Below are 17858 nucleotides of genomic sequence, written 5' to 3'. Positions count from 1 at the left end.
AAAGAAAGGATATAGCGGAGACATGGCTTAGCCACAGCCTGGGGGATGTTTCCAGAATGAGATATTCACTCTGCAGCGGAGTGTGCGCTGATATGAAACTTCCTGGCAGATTAAAACTGTGTGCCCGACCGAGACGCGAACTCGGGACCTTTGCCTTTCGCGGGCAAGTGCTCTACCAACTGAGCTACCGAAGCACGACTCACGCCCGGTACCCACAGCCTTACTTCTGCCGGTACCTCGTCTCCTACCTTCCAAACTTTACAGAAGCTCTCCTGCGAACCTTGCAGAACTAGCACTCCTGAAAGAAAGGATATAGCGGAGACATGGCTTAGCCACAGCCTGGCAGATCTTTCCAGAATGAGATATTCACTCTGCAGCGGAGTGTGCGCTGATATGAAACTTCCTGGCAGATTAAAACTGTGTGCCCGACCGAGACTCGAACTCGGGACCTTTGCCTTTCGCGGGCAAGTGCTCTACCAACTGAGCTACCGAAGCACGACTCACGCCCGGTACCCACAGCCTTACTTCTGCCAGTACCTCGTCTCCTCGTACGGGCGTGAGTCGTGCTTCGGTAGCTCAGTTGGTAGAGCACTTGCCCGCGAAAGGCAAAGGTCCCGAGTTCGAGTCTCGGTCGGGCACACAGTTTTAATCTGCCAGGAAGTTTCATATCAGCGCACACTCCGCTGCAGAGTGAATATCTCATTCTGGAAACATCCCCCAGGCTGTGGCTAAGCCATGTCTCCGCTATATCCTTTCTTTCAGGAGTGCTAGTTCTGCAAGGTTCGCAGGAGAGCTTCTGTAAAGTTTGGAAGGTAGGAGACGAGGTACTGGCAGAAGTAAGGCTGTGGGTACCGGGCGTGAGTCGTGCTTCGGTAGCTCAGTTGGTAGAGCACTTGCCCGCGAAAGGCAAAGGTCCCGAGTTCGAGTCTCGGTCGGGCACACAGTTTTAATTTGTCCTCTAAATGCTCTACGAAGAACTGAGGCTTTGTGGACATAAAAGAATCCCCATCAGCTCTCGTACAAACTAGCAACCGAGGCGAATAAATGTCACTGCCATCCTGAGACTAAAGCTCATCCCACAGTGTGGCCAGGGATGGGAACGTTTTCGGATCGTATTCCTGAGCATTAAATTGAGCCCGAGAATGCTTAGAGACTGCTGGCGGGTGGCCACCAGCGAAAGATGATGTACCACTCATTGCGGGTCATCCGCCCTGATGCCACCCACTCCGACCAAGGGCCCTCCCCACGGGCGCCACCCAGCCTCAGCAAGGGCAACATGGCAGGATGGCCATTGCCGGGAGTCCCTATGCCTCAGGGAGATAGGCATACGTGGGGAGTTAACGGCGCAAGCATCAGCAGAGCGATCCCTGTGTTGTCAGGGGGCTATACAACCAATAGGGTACATGGTGGCCCCACCACAACGGACTGGATACCGTGCTGGATCTTAGGTGCAAAAATGTCCAAAGTCGTCGTCTCAGCAAAAAGGAACACTGCACAGTCCATAGTGGTAATCGCACCCAGGAAGGTATCCTCGCCCAAGAGATGGAAAACGAGCGAGACAGCATTGCGACGACGAGAAAGCTGGCTAAAGGTCTCAACACACGACGGATACAGTGCACCACGTAAGGCGCCCTTCCCCAATTGGCTCGCTCGTCGGAAGAATTAAAAAGATGGAGGTCAAACCCGAGAGGGGACCATCACATAAGGCCGAAACTTTTGAGAATCCTTTTAGTCGCCTCTTCCGACAGGCAGGAATACAGCAGGGATATTCTTTCTTACCCCCAGACCCGGAGGGGGGTGGGGGGGGGGGAGGGAGACCAGTAGTTGTTTCTGATGCTGCACCACTGCAGGTTTACTGTAGCCCTTGGACCTTCAGATTGACGATGAGACACAGAAATTGCATCAGGTCTCAATACAACAAGCACCATGACGACTTCTGCCCAGGCGAGTAACGCTGGGAAAGATCTGTGCTTGGAACCTTTCCTGGGAGTCCAGTAGTGGTTTCCGATGCAGTACTGTAGGCTTACTGTAAACGTTGGACCTTCACATTGACGATGAATCACAGAAACTGCATCAGGATTGAATACAATAGGCACCATGCCAATTTCTATAAAGAGGAGTAACACTTAAAACGGACTGTGCTTGTAAACTTTCGTGGGAGTCCAGAAGTAGTTTCCGATACACTACTGCATGTTTACTCTTACCCTTATACTTTCACATCGAAAATGAAACACAGAAATTACATTGGGATTGAGTAAAACAAACACCATGCCGCCTTCTGTACAGGGGAGTAACGCCTCAAACGGTCTGAGATTGGAAAATTTGTTGGGAGTGAAGTAGTTGTTTCTGATTCACCGCAGCAGGTTTACTGTAACCCTTGGATTCACATTGATGATAAAACACAGAAATCGCATCGGAATTGAATAGAACAGGCACCATGCCGACTTCTGTCCAAGCGAGTAATGCTTCAAACGGTCTGTGCATCAAACCTTACCTGGGAGTACAGTAGTTGTTTCCGATGCACCACTGCATGTTTACTGTAACCCTTGGACTTTCACATTGCCGATGAAACACAGAGACTGAATCGGCATTGAATACAACAGGCACAATGCCGACTTCTGTCCAGGCAGGTAACGCTGCAAACAATCTGTGATTGGAACCTTTCCTGGGAGTCCAGTAGTAGTTTCCGATGCACAACTATAGGTTTACTGTCAACCTTGGACCTGCACATTGACGATGACTCACAGAAACTCCATCAGGATTGAATAAAGCAGGCACCATGCCATCTTCTGTAAAGGGGTGTAACGCTTAAAACGGACTGTGCTTGGAACCTTTTCTGGGACTCCGGTAATAGTCTCCGATGGACCACTGCAGATTTACTGTAACCCTTGGACCTCCACACTTTCGATGAAACACAGGAATTGCATCGGAATTGAATACAACAGGCATCATGCCGACTTCCGTCCAGGCGAGTAACGCTTCAAACGGTCTGTACTTGGAACCTGTATTGGGAGCCAAACAGTTGTTTCCGATGGACCACTGCAGATTTACACTAACCCTTGGAAATTCACATTGATAATGAAACACAGAAACTGCATTGGGATTGAATACATCAGACACCATGACGACTTCTGTCCAGTGGGTTAACGCTGCAAACTGTCTGTGCTTGGAAGCTTTCCTCGGAGTTCAGTAGTAGTTTCCGATGCACAACTGAACGTTAACTGTATCCATTGGATCTTAACATTGACGACGAAACACAGAATTGCATCGGGATTGAATACATCATGCACCAAGCGACTTTTGTCCAGGGCAGTTATGGAGCAAGCGGTATGTGCTTGGAACCTTTTCTGGGAGAGCAATATTTGTTTCCGATGCACCACTGCATATTTAGTGTAACACTTGTACCTTCACATGACGATGAAACACAGAAAGTGCATCGGGATTGAATACTAAAGGAGACATGCTGATTTCTGTCCAGGGGAGTAAGGTTTCAAACGCTCTGTGCTTGGATACGTTTTTGGGAGTGAAGTAGTAGTTTAGGATGCACCACTGCAGACATACTGTAACCCTTCGACCTTCACATTGACGATGATACACAGAAATTGCATCGGGGTTGAATGCAGACGAGTAGCTCTTCAAACGGTCTATGCTTGGAGTCCTTCCTGGGATTCCAGTAGTTGTTTCTGATGCACCACTGCAGTTTTGCTGTAACCCTTGGACCTTCACATTCAAGATGAGACACAAAAATTGCATCGGGACTCAATGCAACAGGCACCATGCCGACTTCTGTCCAGGCGGGTAACGGTGCAAGCGATCTGTGCTTGGAGCCTTTCCTCGGAGTCCAGTAGTGGTTTCCGATGGACAACTGTGGGCTTACTGTAAACCTTAAACCTTCACATTGACAATGAATCACAGAACCTGCATCAGGATTGAATACAATAGGCACCTTGACATTTTCTGTAAAGGGCAGTAACGCTTAAAACGGAGTGTGCTTGGAAACTATTGAGGGAGTGCAGTAGTAGTTTCCAATGCACCGCTGCATGTGTACTGTAACCCTAGGGCCTTCACATTTACGATGAAACACAGAAACCGCATCGGGATTAAATACAACACTCACCATGACGACATCTGTCTAGGGGAGTAACGCTGCAAACGGTCCGTGTTTGGAGCCTTTCCTGGAAGTCCAGTAGTAGTTTCCGATGTACCACTGCACGGGTACTGTAATCTTTGAACTTTCGCATCGACGATGAAGCATAGAAATTGCATCGGGATTGAATACAACAGGCACCATGCCGACTTCTGTCCGGGAGAGTAACGCTTCAAACGGTCTGTGCTTGGAACCTTCATTGGGAGTCCTACAGTTGGTTCCGATGGACCACTGCAGATTTACAGTAACCTTTGGATCTTCACTGGACAGAAGTCGGCCTGGTGTCTGATGTATTCAATCCCGATGCAGTTTCTGGGTTTCATCATCAATGTGAAGGTCCTAGGGTTACAGTAAACATGCAGCGGTGCATCGGAAACTGCTACTGGTCTCGCAGGAAGGGTTCCAAATACAGACCGTTAGAGCGTTACTTGCTTCGACGTTAGTCAGCATGGTACCTCTTTATGCAGTCCCGAAATATTTTCTGTGTTTCTTCGTCGATGTGAAGGTCCAAGGGTTACAGGAAACGTGTAGTGATGGCTCGGAAACTACTACTGGACTCACAGGAAAGGTTGCAAGCACAGACTTTTGCAGAGTTTCGCCCCTGGACAGAAGTCGACGTGGTGCCTGTTCTATTCAATCCCGATGGAATTTATGTGTTTTATCGTCAATGGCAAGGTCCAAGGGCCACAGTAAATCTGCATGGGTGGATCGGAAACTACCACTGGACTCCCAGGAATGGTTCCAATCATAGATCGTTTGAAGCATTTCTCGTCTGGACAGAAGTCGGCATGGTGCCTGTTGTATTCAATCACAATGCAATTTCTGTGTTTCATTGTCGATGTGAAGGCCCAAGGGTTACAGTAAACATGCAATGGTGCATCGGAAACTACTACTGGACTCCCACGAGAGTTTCCAAGCACAGTCCGTTTTAAGCATTACTCCCCTATACAGAGGATGGCTAGGTGCCTATTGTATTCAATTCTGATGCAGTTTCTGTGATTCATCGCCAATGTGAAGGTCTAAAGTTTACAGTAAACCTATTGTAGCTCATCGAAAACCACTACTGGACTCCCAGGATAGACTCCAAACACAGATCGTTTGCAATGTTACTCGCCTGGGCAGAAGTCGGCATGGTACCTGTCGTATTGAGTCCTGATGCAATTTCTGTGTCTCATCGTCAGTCTGAAGGACAAGGGTTACAGCAAACCTGCAGTGGTGCATCAGAAACAACTACTGGACTATCAGGGAAGACCCCAAGCACAGACCGTTTGAAGAGTTACTCGCCTGAACAGAAGTCGGTACGGTGCCTTTTGCATTCAACCCCGATGCAATTTCTGTGTATCGCCGTCAATCTATAGGCTCAAGGGTTACAATAAAGATGCAGGGGTGCATCGGAAACAATTATTGTTCCCCCAGAAAAGGTTCAAAGCACATACCGCTTGCCCCGTGACTGCCCTGGACAAAAGTCCACATGGGTCATGTTTTCATTAAACCACGATGCAGTTAATGTGTTTCATCGTCATAGTTAAGGTCCAAGGGTTACAGTAAACGTTCAGTTGTGTATCGGAAACTCCTACTGGGCTCCCAGGAAAGGTTCCAAGCACAGAGAGTTTGCAGCGTTAATCCACTGGACAGAAGTCGGCATGGTGTCTCATGTATTCAATCCCGATGGAGTTTCTGTGTTTCATCATCAATGAGAAAGTCCAAGGGTTATAGTAAACCTGCAGTGGTCTATCGGAAACAACTGTAGGACTCCCAATAAAGGTTCCAAGCACAGACCGTTTGAAGCGTTATTCACCTGGACAGAAGTCGGCATGGTGCAAGTTGTATTCAATCCCGATACAATCCGATGCAAAATGTGGAGGTCCATGTGTTACAGTAAACCTGCAGTGGTCCATTGGAGACTATCACTGGATTCTCAGGAAAGTTTCCAAGCACAGACCATTAGCAGCGTTACTCTCCTGGCCAGTAGGGTGTATGGAACCAGTTCTATTGAATCCCAATGCAGTTTCTGTTTTTCATCGTCAATGTGAAGGTCTAAGGGATACAGTGAACCTGCAGTCGTGCATCGGAAACAACTGCCGGACTCCCAGGAAAAGTTCGAAGCTCAGACCGTTTGCAGGGTTACTCACCTAGACAGGAGTCGGCATGGTGCCTGTTGTATTCCATGGTATTCCATGGAGAGGCAGTTTCTCTGTTTCATGGACAATGAGAAGGTCCAAGGGTTACAGTAAACCTGCAGTGATCCATCGGAAACCACAACTGGACTCCCAGGAATGGTTCCAAGAACAGACCGTTTAAGGCGTTACTCCCCTGGACAGAAGTCATAATGGTGCCTGTTATATTGAAACCCGATGCAATTTCTGTGTTTCATCGTCAAAGTGAAGCTCCAAGGGTTACAGTAAACCTGCTGTGATGCATCAAAAACCACTACTTCACGCCCAATAAGTATTCCAACTTCAGATCATTTGAGGCGTTACTCGCCTGCACAGAAGGCCCCATGGTGCCTGTTGTATTCAATCCCAATGCAATTTCTGTGTTTCATTGTCGATGTGAAGGTCCAAGGGTTACAGCAAACATGCAGTGGTGCATCGGAAACTACAGCTGAACTCCCACGATAGTTCCCAACCACAGTCCGTTTTACGCGTTACTCCTCTTTACAGAAAATGGCATGGTGCCTATTGTATTCAATCCTGATGCAGTTTCTGTGATTCACCGTCAATGTAAAGGTTCAAGGTTTACAGTAAACCTAGAGTTTTGCATCGGAAACCACTACTGGACTCCCAGGAAGGATTCCAATCACAGATCGTTTGCAGCGTTACTCGCCTGGACAGACGTCAGTATGATGAATGTTGTATTGAGACCCTATGCAACTTCTGTGTCTCATCGTCAATGTGCAGGTCCAAGTTTTACAGTAAACCTACAGTTGTGCATCGGAAACTACTACTGAACTCCCAGCAAAGGTTCGAAGCACAGATCGTTTGCAGCGTTACCTGCCTGGACAGATGTTGGCATGGCGCCTGTTGTATTCAATGCCGATTCAGTTTCTGTGTATCATCGTCAATGTTAAGGACTCAGGGTTAAAGCAAACCTGCATTGGTACATCCTAAACTATTACTGGACTCCCAAAAAAGTATCCAATCACAGACCATTTGACGCCTTACTCCCCTGGACCAAAGTCAGTATTTCTACTGTAGTTTTCAATCCCGACGCAATTTCTGTGTTTCATCGTCAATGTCAAGGTCCAAGGGTTACAGTAAACCTGCTGTGGTGCATCAGAAACAAGTATTTCACTCCCAATAAATCTTCCAATCTCAGACCGTTTGAGGCGTTACTCGCGTGTACAGAAGGCGGCATGGTGCCTGTTATATTCAATCCCAATGCAAGATGGCATGGTGCCTATTGTATTCAATCCTGATGCAGGTTCTGTGATTCATCGTCAATGTGAAGGTTTAAGGTTTACAGTTAACCTACAGTTGTCCATCGAAAACCACTACTGGACTCCCAGGAAAGGTTCCAAGCACAGATCGCTTGCAGTGTTACTCGCCTGAACAGAAGTCGGCATGGTGCCTGTTGTTTTGAGTTCCGATGCAATTTTTGTGCCTCATCTTGAATGTGAAGGTCCAAGGGTTACAGCAAAACTGCAGTGGTGTATCAGAAACAACTACTGGACTCCCAGGAAGGACTCCAAGCACAGACCGTTTGAAGAGCTACTCGTCTGCATTCAACCCCGATGCAATTTCTGTGTATCGTCGTCAATGTGAAGGTCGAAGGGTTACAGTATATTTGCAGTGGTGCATCCTAAACTAGTACTTCACTCCCTAAAACGTACCCAAGCACAGAGCGTTTGAAACCTTACTCCCCTGGACAGAAGTCAGCATGTCAATCCAGATGCACTTTCTGTGTTTCATCGTCATGTGAAGGTCCAAGGGTTACAGTAAACCTGCTGCGGTGAATCAGAAACAACTACTTCACTCCCAATAAATGATCCGTTTGAGGCTTTACTCGCCTGTACAGAAGGCGGTATGATGTTTGTTGTACTCACCCTATGTAATTTCTGTGTTTCATTTTCGATGTGAAAGTATAAGGGTAAGAGTAAACATGCAGTAGTGTATCGGAAACTACTTCTGGATTCCCACGAAAGTTTACAAGCACAGTCCGTTTTAGGTGTTACTCCTCTTTACAGAAATTGGCATGGTGCCTATTGTGTTCAATACTGATGTAGTTTCTGTGATTCATCGTCAATGTGAAGATCCAAGGTTTACAGTAAACCTACAGTAGTGCATCTGAAACCACTACTGGACTCCCAGGAAAGGCTCCAAGCACAGATCTTTTGCAGCGTTACCCGCCTGGGCAGAAGTCGGCATGGTGCTTGTTGTATTGAGACCTGATGCAATTTCTGTGTCTCATCGTCAATCTGAAGGTCCAAGGGCTACAGTAAACCTGCAGTGGTGCAGCATCAGAAACAACTACTGGTCTCCCCCCCCCCTCCCCCCCCTGCGGGTAAAAATATCCCTGCGGTATTCCTGCCTGTCGGAAGAGGCGACTCAAAGGAGTCTCAAAAGTTTCGGCCTTCTGTGATGGTCCCCTCTTGGGTTTGACCTCCATCTTTCTAAATTCTTCCGAAGAGCGAGCCAATTGGGGAAGGGCGCCTTACGTGGTGCACTGTATCCGTCGTGCGTTGAGACCTTTAGCCGGCTTTCTCGTCGTCGCAATGCTGTCTCGCTCGTTTTCCATCTCTTGGGCGAGGATACCTTCCTGGGTGCGATTACCACTATGGACTGTGCAGTGTTCCTTTTTGCTGAGACGACGACTTTGGACATTTTTGCACCTAAGATCCAGCACGGTATCCAGTCCGTTGTGGTGGGGCCACCATGTACCCTGTTGGTTGTATAGCCCCCTGACAACACAGGGATCGCTCTGCTGATGCTTGTGCCGTTAACTCCCCACGTATGCCTATCTCCCTGAGGCATAGGGACTCCCGGCAATGGCCATCCTGCCATGTTGCCCTTGCTGAGGCTGGGTGGCGCCCGTGGGGAGGGCCCTTGGTCGGAGTGGGTGGCATCAGGGCGGATGATGAGGCGTGCCCCCCAACTTAGAGCGTCGAGATGTGCATTTCGTCCGGCGCGTTCATCGGGGTCCGAGGGATAAGCAGGTTGCTACCGGTGCCTTCATCTATTTATGCCCGAGGCAGGATTATATAGAACCTGCGACCGTAGCAGCAGCGTAGCTACAGGCTGAAGGGCCTAGAACCGCTCGGCCACACAGCCCGGCTCTATAGTTATTCTCGCTCACACTCAATTCTTTACATCAGTCACGCGCATGCCCGCGTAGCCAGAAAAAAATGTTCACATGTGTATGAAATCTCATGGGACTTAACTGCTAAGGTCATCAGTCCCTAAGCTTACACACTACTTATCCTAAACTATCCTAAGGACAAACACACACACCCATGCCCGAGGGAGGACTCGAACCTCCGCCGGAACCAGCCGCATAGTCCATGACTGCAGCGCCTAAGACCGCTCGGCTAATCCCACGCGGCGCGTAGCCAGACACCCACGCGACCCGAACTAGTCAGAACATGGTTTCCGCGGACGGAGCGGTGTCATTTTTGTCTTAAGTACAAAGCGTAAAATTTTGCTTCCACCGTTTGCCGATAGGTGGTGACAACGGTAAGTAGCGGTCGAAAGAAACAGATCGCAGACGTCAGGCAGTTAGCTTGGACCTCGGTCATTCAAAAATCAGTCGATTTATGTCTGCATCGCAAAGTTGTTCTTGATTGAAAATGTCAGTTTACGAGCCTAATTCTCGTCATTTGCGGTAGCTGTTATGGTTTTGTTTCAATATGAAGAAAACAGCGGCTGAGTCTCATAAAATGCTCTTAGGTACGTATGGTAAGGACGCTATTAGTGAAAGAAGCTAAAGTGAGTGGTTTCAGTGCTTCAAGAACGGTGATTTTTAACGTCGTAGACCGGCATAGTGGTGGAAGAGAGAATGTTTTCGAAGATGCAGAATTGGAGACATTGCTGAGTGAAGACTCGCCTCAAACTCCAGAAGAACTCTCACGATTAGTGAGAGTGACACAGCAAACCATTTCAAAAGTCTCAAGGCTATGGACATGATTCAGAAAGAAGGAATTTGGGTCCCCTGTGAGCTGAAACCAAGAGACGTTGAACGGCGTTTGCGTGTTTGTGAACAGTAGCTTGAGAGGCAAACACACAAGGGATTTTTGCATCGTATTGTGACAGGGGACGAAAAATGGGTTCATTAAGATAACCCTAAACGTAAAAAATCATGGGGACATCTCGACCATGCTTCCACGTAGACGGACAAACCGAATATTCACGGCTCCAAGATCATGCTCTGCATTTGTTGGGAGCAGGTCGTCGTCGTGTACTATGAGGTGTTAAAACCAAGTGAAACAATCACAGGTGCTCGTTATCGAACGAAATTAATACGTTTGAGCAGACAATTAAAAGACAAACGGCCGCAATACAGCGAGTGGCACGATAAAGTGATTTTGCAGCACGATAACGCTCGACCCCACGTTGCAAAAGACGTCAAAACATACTTGGAAACGTTGAAATGGAAAGTCCTACACCACCCGCCGTATTCTCCAGACATTGCTCCCTCTGACTACCACCGGTTTAAATCAATGGCGCATGGACTGGCTGACCAACACTTCCGATCTCATGAAGAAGTCACAAGTTGGATCGATTCGTAGATTGCTTCAAAAGATGAACAATTTTTTAGACGCCGGATTCGTACACTGCCCGAAACATGGGAGAAAGTAGTGAGCAGTGATGGAAAATACTTTGAGTGATACATGTGTAACCAATTTGCTTCATTAAAGCCTCAAATGTTGGGAAAAAAACGGCGGAAGCAAAGTTGTACACCTTGTAGTAAGATCTAGCTACTGTTTATCAGATTCAAAGAAAGCGGAAGTTAAAAGAGTCCTTTAACGTTTTTCAAAATTAAATAAAGTTCAATCCATTACTACAAGTTAACTTAGTTAATAACGATTAAAGCTACGGAGACAAGTATCCACAAGGAGAGTACGACAGTACGACGGCGCTTGTTCACTTTGGACTCTCAATACGGCGACCGGTGATACGGTTTACCTTTATGCGGCGGCTGATTGTGAATAGATGTGCCAACAACAGCGAGGCCAACGACAACACTGTACGACACTCTCCTCATGTTAACAGGTGTGTGCCCTGGTGTCTGGTTGTAATAGCCAAACCGTAGCCTGTAGGTGAGAGTTCTTGAATGGAGGTGTCCAAATGCGTTACTCCACACAAAAGTTCTCTAGAGGACTCCTACCTGGTATCTTCTAAAGATGCCCGTCAGACAACAGATGACAGCACCAGGTCGTGGCCTCGGTGAGCTGTTGTGGCGCTGTTGCGTTAAAACTGTACAAAAGCGAGGAGGAAAGCAGTAAATGCCATGGTTTACCACGGTCTGTAAGTCTTGCAACAGCACTGTCTTCAGACGAAATTCCATCTGAACTCTTTGTTTAATGTCACACCTATCACTTCTTGGTACGTTAATCTAATAATGCCTAACCACATCTTAAAGTAATAAGGTCGTCCTTAGCGATGCTTTTGTCAAAACTTATTCCGCGCGGCAGCGCTTTCGGTCGTCACATTCGCGTGGGATTACGATGCATTTAGTAACGTCATTTTCTATAATAATTGAGTGTTTCCATCACTATTGCAACCGTCTACTTTGTCCATTGCCCCGATATTCTTTTTAATACAAAATTAATACTATTTTACAACAGCTGAGGAGAGACACCAGTGGTACGACCGTCTACTGTGGCCCCCGCCAACAGCCTGACTTTAGCAGCCGACACTGCTCAAGCATCTTAACCAATCACAACAAAGGCAGTTCTGTGCTATTATATATAGCTAAAGTATTGCTGAGAGTGTTGAACAGAAGGCTCTATGGCGCATAGTATAAATGGACTAGAGAGAACACATCGGATTTAGGGAACAGGAGATGCTAATGGACTGTTAAAAATCATAGGCGAAAGGAATACTGAGAAAAGTAGAGGAATTTCTACTGTTTTTGTTGATTTGGGAAAAGCTTTTGACAGAGTACAATGGAACAAGCTGATGGCTATTTCGAAGAGGAAAGGAGTAAATTTGAAGTTGAGACGACTGATACAGAACCTGTGTTTACAACAGAAAGTAGGAATAGGGATCAGAAATGTAATATCGGAAGGACGCTGCACTAAAAGGGACATTAGGGAAAATTGTTGCCTCTGCCGTTTATTGTTATACTTGGAACAGATTATTATGGTAGGCGTAGATGGAAATATTTGCTGTTGACGCGGTATTAGTGGCAGGAAGTGAACTAACTATAAGCAAAATGCTAAAGTATCTGATTGAAGCTAATGTGAAATATGGGATGAGAATTAATGCAGCAAAAACGCAGTATGGTAATCAGCAAAGGAAGGAGACTGGCAAATATTAAGATAGGACCAGCTATTATTAGCCGTGTAAGAACGTTTAAATATCTGGGAAGTACGATCACTGAAGATATGAGACACCATCAGAAGGTGAATACTTGCATTGCTACAGCGAAGGAGGTATTCAATAGAAAGAGGTGATTATTATGTGGAAAACCAGATAAAGGGCTGAGCATAAGACTTGGCAAGTGTTTTGCCTGGAGTGTCGCACTGTGTGGGCAGAAACGTGGACACTGAGACGAAAGGATGAAGAAAAAGAACTAGAAGCATTTGAGATGTAGATATGGAGGAGAATGGAGAAGATAAGCTGGAGGGAAAGAGTGAGTAACGAAGTGTGGGAGGAGATTGAGAGGAGAGAAGAGATACAAGATGATAGACGACATCAAAGGAAGCGTAAATTACGCGAACCTGAAGAGTATGGCAGGATGGTAGGAGACAGGAGAGAGTGGAGATTTATCAAGTGAAAACCTGCCTACGAGCAGAACACTAATGACGATGATTATCATGATGATGATGACGATATATAGCGGAGCCTTGCTTAGCCAATAGCAAACCAGAACGTTGTCTCCATGTGGGTGACGCCGGGTCACGACATCAAAATGCCACACTGGAATCTTCTATTCAGAGTGTAAGTCTTGTGAGATATTTGAGCATATTACGAATATTCGACACCAATTTTACAAAAGTGTTTTCACTGGACACAGGAGTGGCGCCATATGCCGATTTTGCACTCAGCATCACGATGGACGTATCCATGTCAGGACCTCCGAGGGGAACGAATGTTCTCTGATGACATTCTTGTTCGTTATATGGGAACAGCACATGGCGTGGTGGTTTGGGGTGCCTCTGGTTGCACAATACGATCATCTTTGGTTTCCATAGCTGTTAATTTGGACAGCAGAAGGAGTTACAATGCTGACATGTTAAGGAAAGTGGTTGCATTCTATCATTGTGATAATTGCTGACGGAAATAAGATCACAACACCAAGAAGGTGTTTACGACATAAACGAAAGTTGGTCGGTGTGAAGATGATGTCTATTCTGATTTCGCTCCAATCGTATGAGAGTGGCGGTTACTGCGCTTGAGGATCCAAATCAGGTTTGCTTTAAATCCATGCTATAACGATCGTGAGCGTTAGTTACCTTTCAGACTGGACGCGCTGAGCTGATGTTAGCCAAGAATGCCTTTAAGACAACGAAGACGCCATTATCAATATCTCACTGAGTTTGAACGAGCTCGTGTAGTAGGTATCCTTCTGCGATACTGCAGAAAGGCGTGCTAAGTTTGTAGCCACTGTACATGACTGCTGGCAGCGGTGGTCACGAGAAAGTACGGTTGCAAGACCGGGTTCTGGACGGTCACGTGGCACTACCGAGAGGGAAGACTGTCGTGTACGGCGTATGGCTGCGGCGTATCGTACTGCATCTGCAACAACAATCTGAGCGGCAGTTGGCACCACAGTGACACAACCAATCGTTACAAATCGGGTGCTTCAAGGACAGCTTCGAACCCCAAATCACCGCCATTTGCGACTTCAGTGGTGTCAAGTGAGAGGTCATCTGTTGTGTTTTCTGATGAAAGCTAGTTCTGCCTCGGTTCCAACGATGGCCGTGTGTTGGTTAGAAGGTGACCAGGTGAGGGCCTGCAAGCAACCTGTCTACGTCCTGGACACACTGAACGTACACCTGGCGTTATGGTCTGGGATGCGATTTCGTATGTCGGCAGGACACGCACCTTGACTGCAAAAGTGTACGTCAACCTGGTGACTCGACCTGTTGTGGTGTCGTTAATGAACAGCATTCCAAGGAGTGTTTTACAACAGGGTAACACGCCCATACTTAGCACTGTTGGAATCCAACATCCTCTATAGGATGTCGACATGTTGCCTTGGCGTGCTCAATCACTACATATGCCACCAATCGAGCACATGTGAAACATCATCTACATCTACATCTACATCCATACTCCGCAAGCCACCTGACGGTGCGTGGCGGAGGGTACTCTGAGTATATCGGTTCTCCCTTCTATTCCAGTCTCGTATTGTTCGTGGAAAGGATTGTCTGTGTGCTTCTGTGTGGGCTCTAATCTCTCTGATTTTATCCTCATGGTCTCTTCGCGAGATATACGTAGGAGGGAGCAATATACTGGTGGACTCTTCGGTGAAGGTATGTTCTCGAAACTTTAACAAAAGCCCGTATCGAGCGACTGAGCGTCTCTCCTGCAGAGTCTTCCACTGGAATTTATCTATCATCTCCGAAACGCTTTCGCGATTACTAAATGATCCTGTAACCAAGCGCGCTGCTCTCTGTTGGATCTTCTCTATCTCTTCTATCAACCCTATCTGGTACGGATCCCACACCGCTGAGCAGTATTCAAGCAGTGGGCGAACAAGCGTACTGTAACCTACTTACTTTGTTTTCGGATTGCATTTCCCTAGGATTCTTCCAATGAATCTCTGTCTGGCATCTGCTTTACCGACGATCAACTTTATATGATCATTCCATTTTAAATCACTCGTAATGCGTATTCCCAGATAATTTATGGAATTAACTGCTTCCAGTTGCTGACCTGCTATTTTGTAGCTAAATGATAAGGTATCTCTCTTTATATGTATTCGCAGCACATTACACTTGTCTACATTGAGATTCAATTGCCATTCCCCATCGGACGACAACTCCAGCACCATAGGCATGGAACACCTTCTCACAAACTGTCACCCGGCAGCTGTACAAGATAGTGAATGCACGTTTTCATGTTAGCATTCAACAGTCTGTCCGTTACAAGAGGTATCATTATATTTGCAATGACTTACCTCACGCTTACTTTAACCTGTGATGTTGCAATGTCAATCACTTAAACATGTTATGTAGACAAATATTTCTCGAAATTTCATTACTCTCCATTAATTATTATTGCTGTTGCGTTTTTACCGACAGTGTTATCTTTCAACAAGAACACGCACGAACTTAGACTCGCCGTCCAGCATATTGCTGCCAGAGGTACTACATTTCTCACTCTTTATACACCGAAATCAGCTTCAAATTTAGTTATGTGTTCATCCTACTACAATGTATATGTACAATAAACAAAATTTGGTATTCTTCTTGGTTTGGCATTTTAATACCCAGCATTCCAGACACTTTGGCTTGTAGCACCCAATTTACCCAAATGACATTGGTAATGAGTGGTGAATGGACACGAGGAGACAGGACAAACTTTTGAGTACCGTTCGTAGGCGTTTCCTTTTGGTTGCTGATTTCAGCTTACTGCAATTTGTTGATGAAGGGTCGTAAACTTCTCTTCTCCTCAGTACATTTATATGACGGACTGAGTGAGCAGCAGTATGCAGCTGTTTGCTGATGTCGTTGTGGTACAAGGGAGGATGTCGCCGTTGAGTGATTGCAGGAGGATACACGAAGTTTTAAACAGAATTTTGCAGTTGGTGTGATGAATGACAGCTAGCTCTAAATACATAGAAACGGAAGTTAATACAACAGTAGTGGTAACACCGGTTCCCGTCAGATTAGCGAAGTTAAGCGCTGTCGGGCTGGGCCAGCACTCGGATGGGTGACCATCTGGTCTGCCGAGCGCTGTTGGCAAGCGGGGTGCACTCAGCCCTTGTGAGGCAAACTGAGGAGCTACTTGATTGAGAAGTAGCGGCTCCGGTCTCGGAAACTGACATACGGCCGGGAGACTGGTGTGCTGGCCACAGGCCTATCCATATCCGCATCCAGTGACGCCTAAGGTCTGACACGGCGGTCGGTCGGTACCCTTGGGCCTTCATGACCTTTCCGGGAGGAGTTTAGTTTAGTAGAATTAATACAAATGAGTAGGAAACAGACTCCTATAATGTTCGAATACAGCCTCAGCAGTGTGCTGCTTGATACAGTCACATTGGTCGACTATGTAGGCCCAAGGCTGCAAAGCGATATGTAATGGAGCGGGAACGTAAGGACAGTAATAGGGAAGGCGAATGGTCGATTTCGGTTTATTGGGAGCATTTATAGAAAGTGTAGTTCATCTATGAACGAGAGCCTATATAGAACACTAGTTCGACCCATTCTTGAGTATTTATCGACTGTTTGGTATCCCCACCAGGGCAGAGGCAGGCTGCTAGATTTGTTACAAGTCGGTTCGTTCAACTCTCGACTATTGTGGAGGTTATTCATGAACTCAAATGGGAATCCTTTAAGGGTAGACGACGTTCTTTACGTGAAACACTGTTGGGAAAAGTTAGAGAGCTGATATTTGAGGCTGACTGCAGAAATATTCTACTGCCGCCAACGTACATTTCGTGTAAGGACCAAGAAGATGAGACAAATTAAGGCTCGTACCGAGGCCCATAGACAGCCGTTACCCCCTCCCTCAATTTGAGAGTGAAACAGGAAAGGGAATGACCAGCAGTGGTACAAGTTACTCTCCACCATACGCCATGCAGTAGCTTGCGGAGTACGTATAAATATGTTGACGAATAGAATTGACGTCAGGTCATTTATTGACATTGGTTAAATTAGCAAAGTACAGGTCGGATGCAAGCTGTGTATTATTTGCACATAATTCCCCCAATCGAACAGTGTACTAAGTTTTAAAATATGCAGTGGATAATACTTATGTAATCAATAGTAATTGCGATGGCCGCACTGAGTTCTGCAATTTATACCGGCGGTACATAGTGATTTCATCGAGTAACATCCTACTCCCATCTCCTACTGTTCTGTGCTCATACTATTAATTATCACTGCTGCCTCCAAGAATGATTTATCAGAAGAATTACACAACCAGGATTCATTACTCCAACTTCGTCCGAACAAGCCTCAGAAGGCCCGACGGTGCCTATCTGTCGTCATGTCATCCTTAGCCGAAAAGCGACATTGGATGCGGATATGGAGGGACATGTGGTCAGCACACTGCCCACATAGCGGTTGTCAGGTTTCGTAATCGGAGCCACCACCTCTCAGTCAAGCAGCTCCTCAATTGGTTCCACAAGAACTGAGTGCATCCCGCTTGCCAATAGCACTCAGTGAACTCGGACGGTCACCGATGCAAGTGCTAGCCAGGCCGACAGCGCTTAACTTCGGTGATCTGACGGGAACCGGTGTTACCACTGCGGCAAGGTCGTTGGCCAGTATCTATTAGGGGTACGACAAAAGCTTCTTGAGTCCGATTTAGGACGGGAAGGTTCCCTAAAAATCTTTCCCATAACTGCTCACTGAAATGCTATGATGTATTCTCTATCT

At 46.6% G+C, this 17858-nt stretch overlaps 1 protein-coding gene across 3 annotated transcripts in view; it reads left to right on the top strand.

Annotated features, from left to right (window-relative positions):
- Positions 1 to 17858, top strand: part of LOC126412656 (cytochrome P450 6j1-like) — a 179792-nt gene that overhangs the window by 32553 nt on the left and 129381 nt on the right. The gene's annotated exons all lie outside the window — the stretch shown is intronic.

This window comes from Schistocerca serialis, chromosome 7 (genome assembly GCF_023864345.2).
Source record: "Schistocerca serialis cubense isolate TAMUIC-IGC-003099 chromosome 7, iqSchSeri2.2, whole genome shotgun sequence".
NCBI lineage: Eukaryota > Metazoa > Arthropoda > Insecta > Orthoptera > Acrididae > Schistocerca > Schistocerca serialis.
This window is presented reverse-complemented; position numbering and strand designations above follow the sequence as displayed.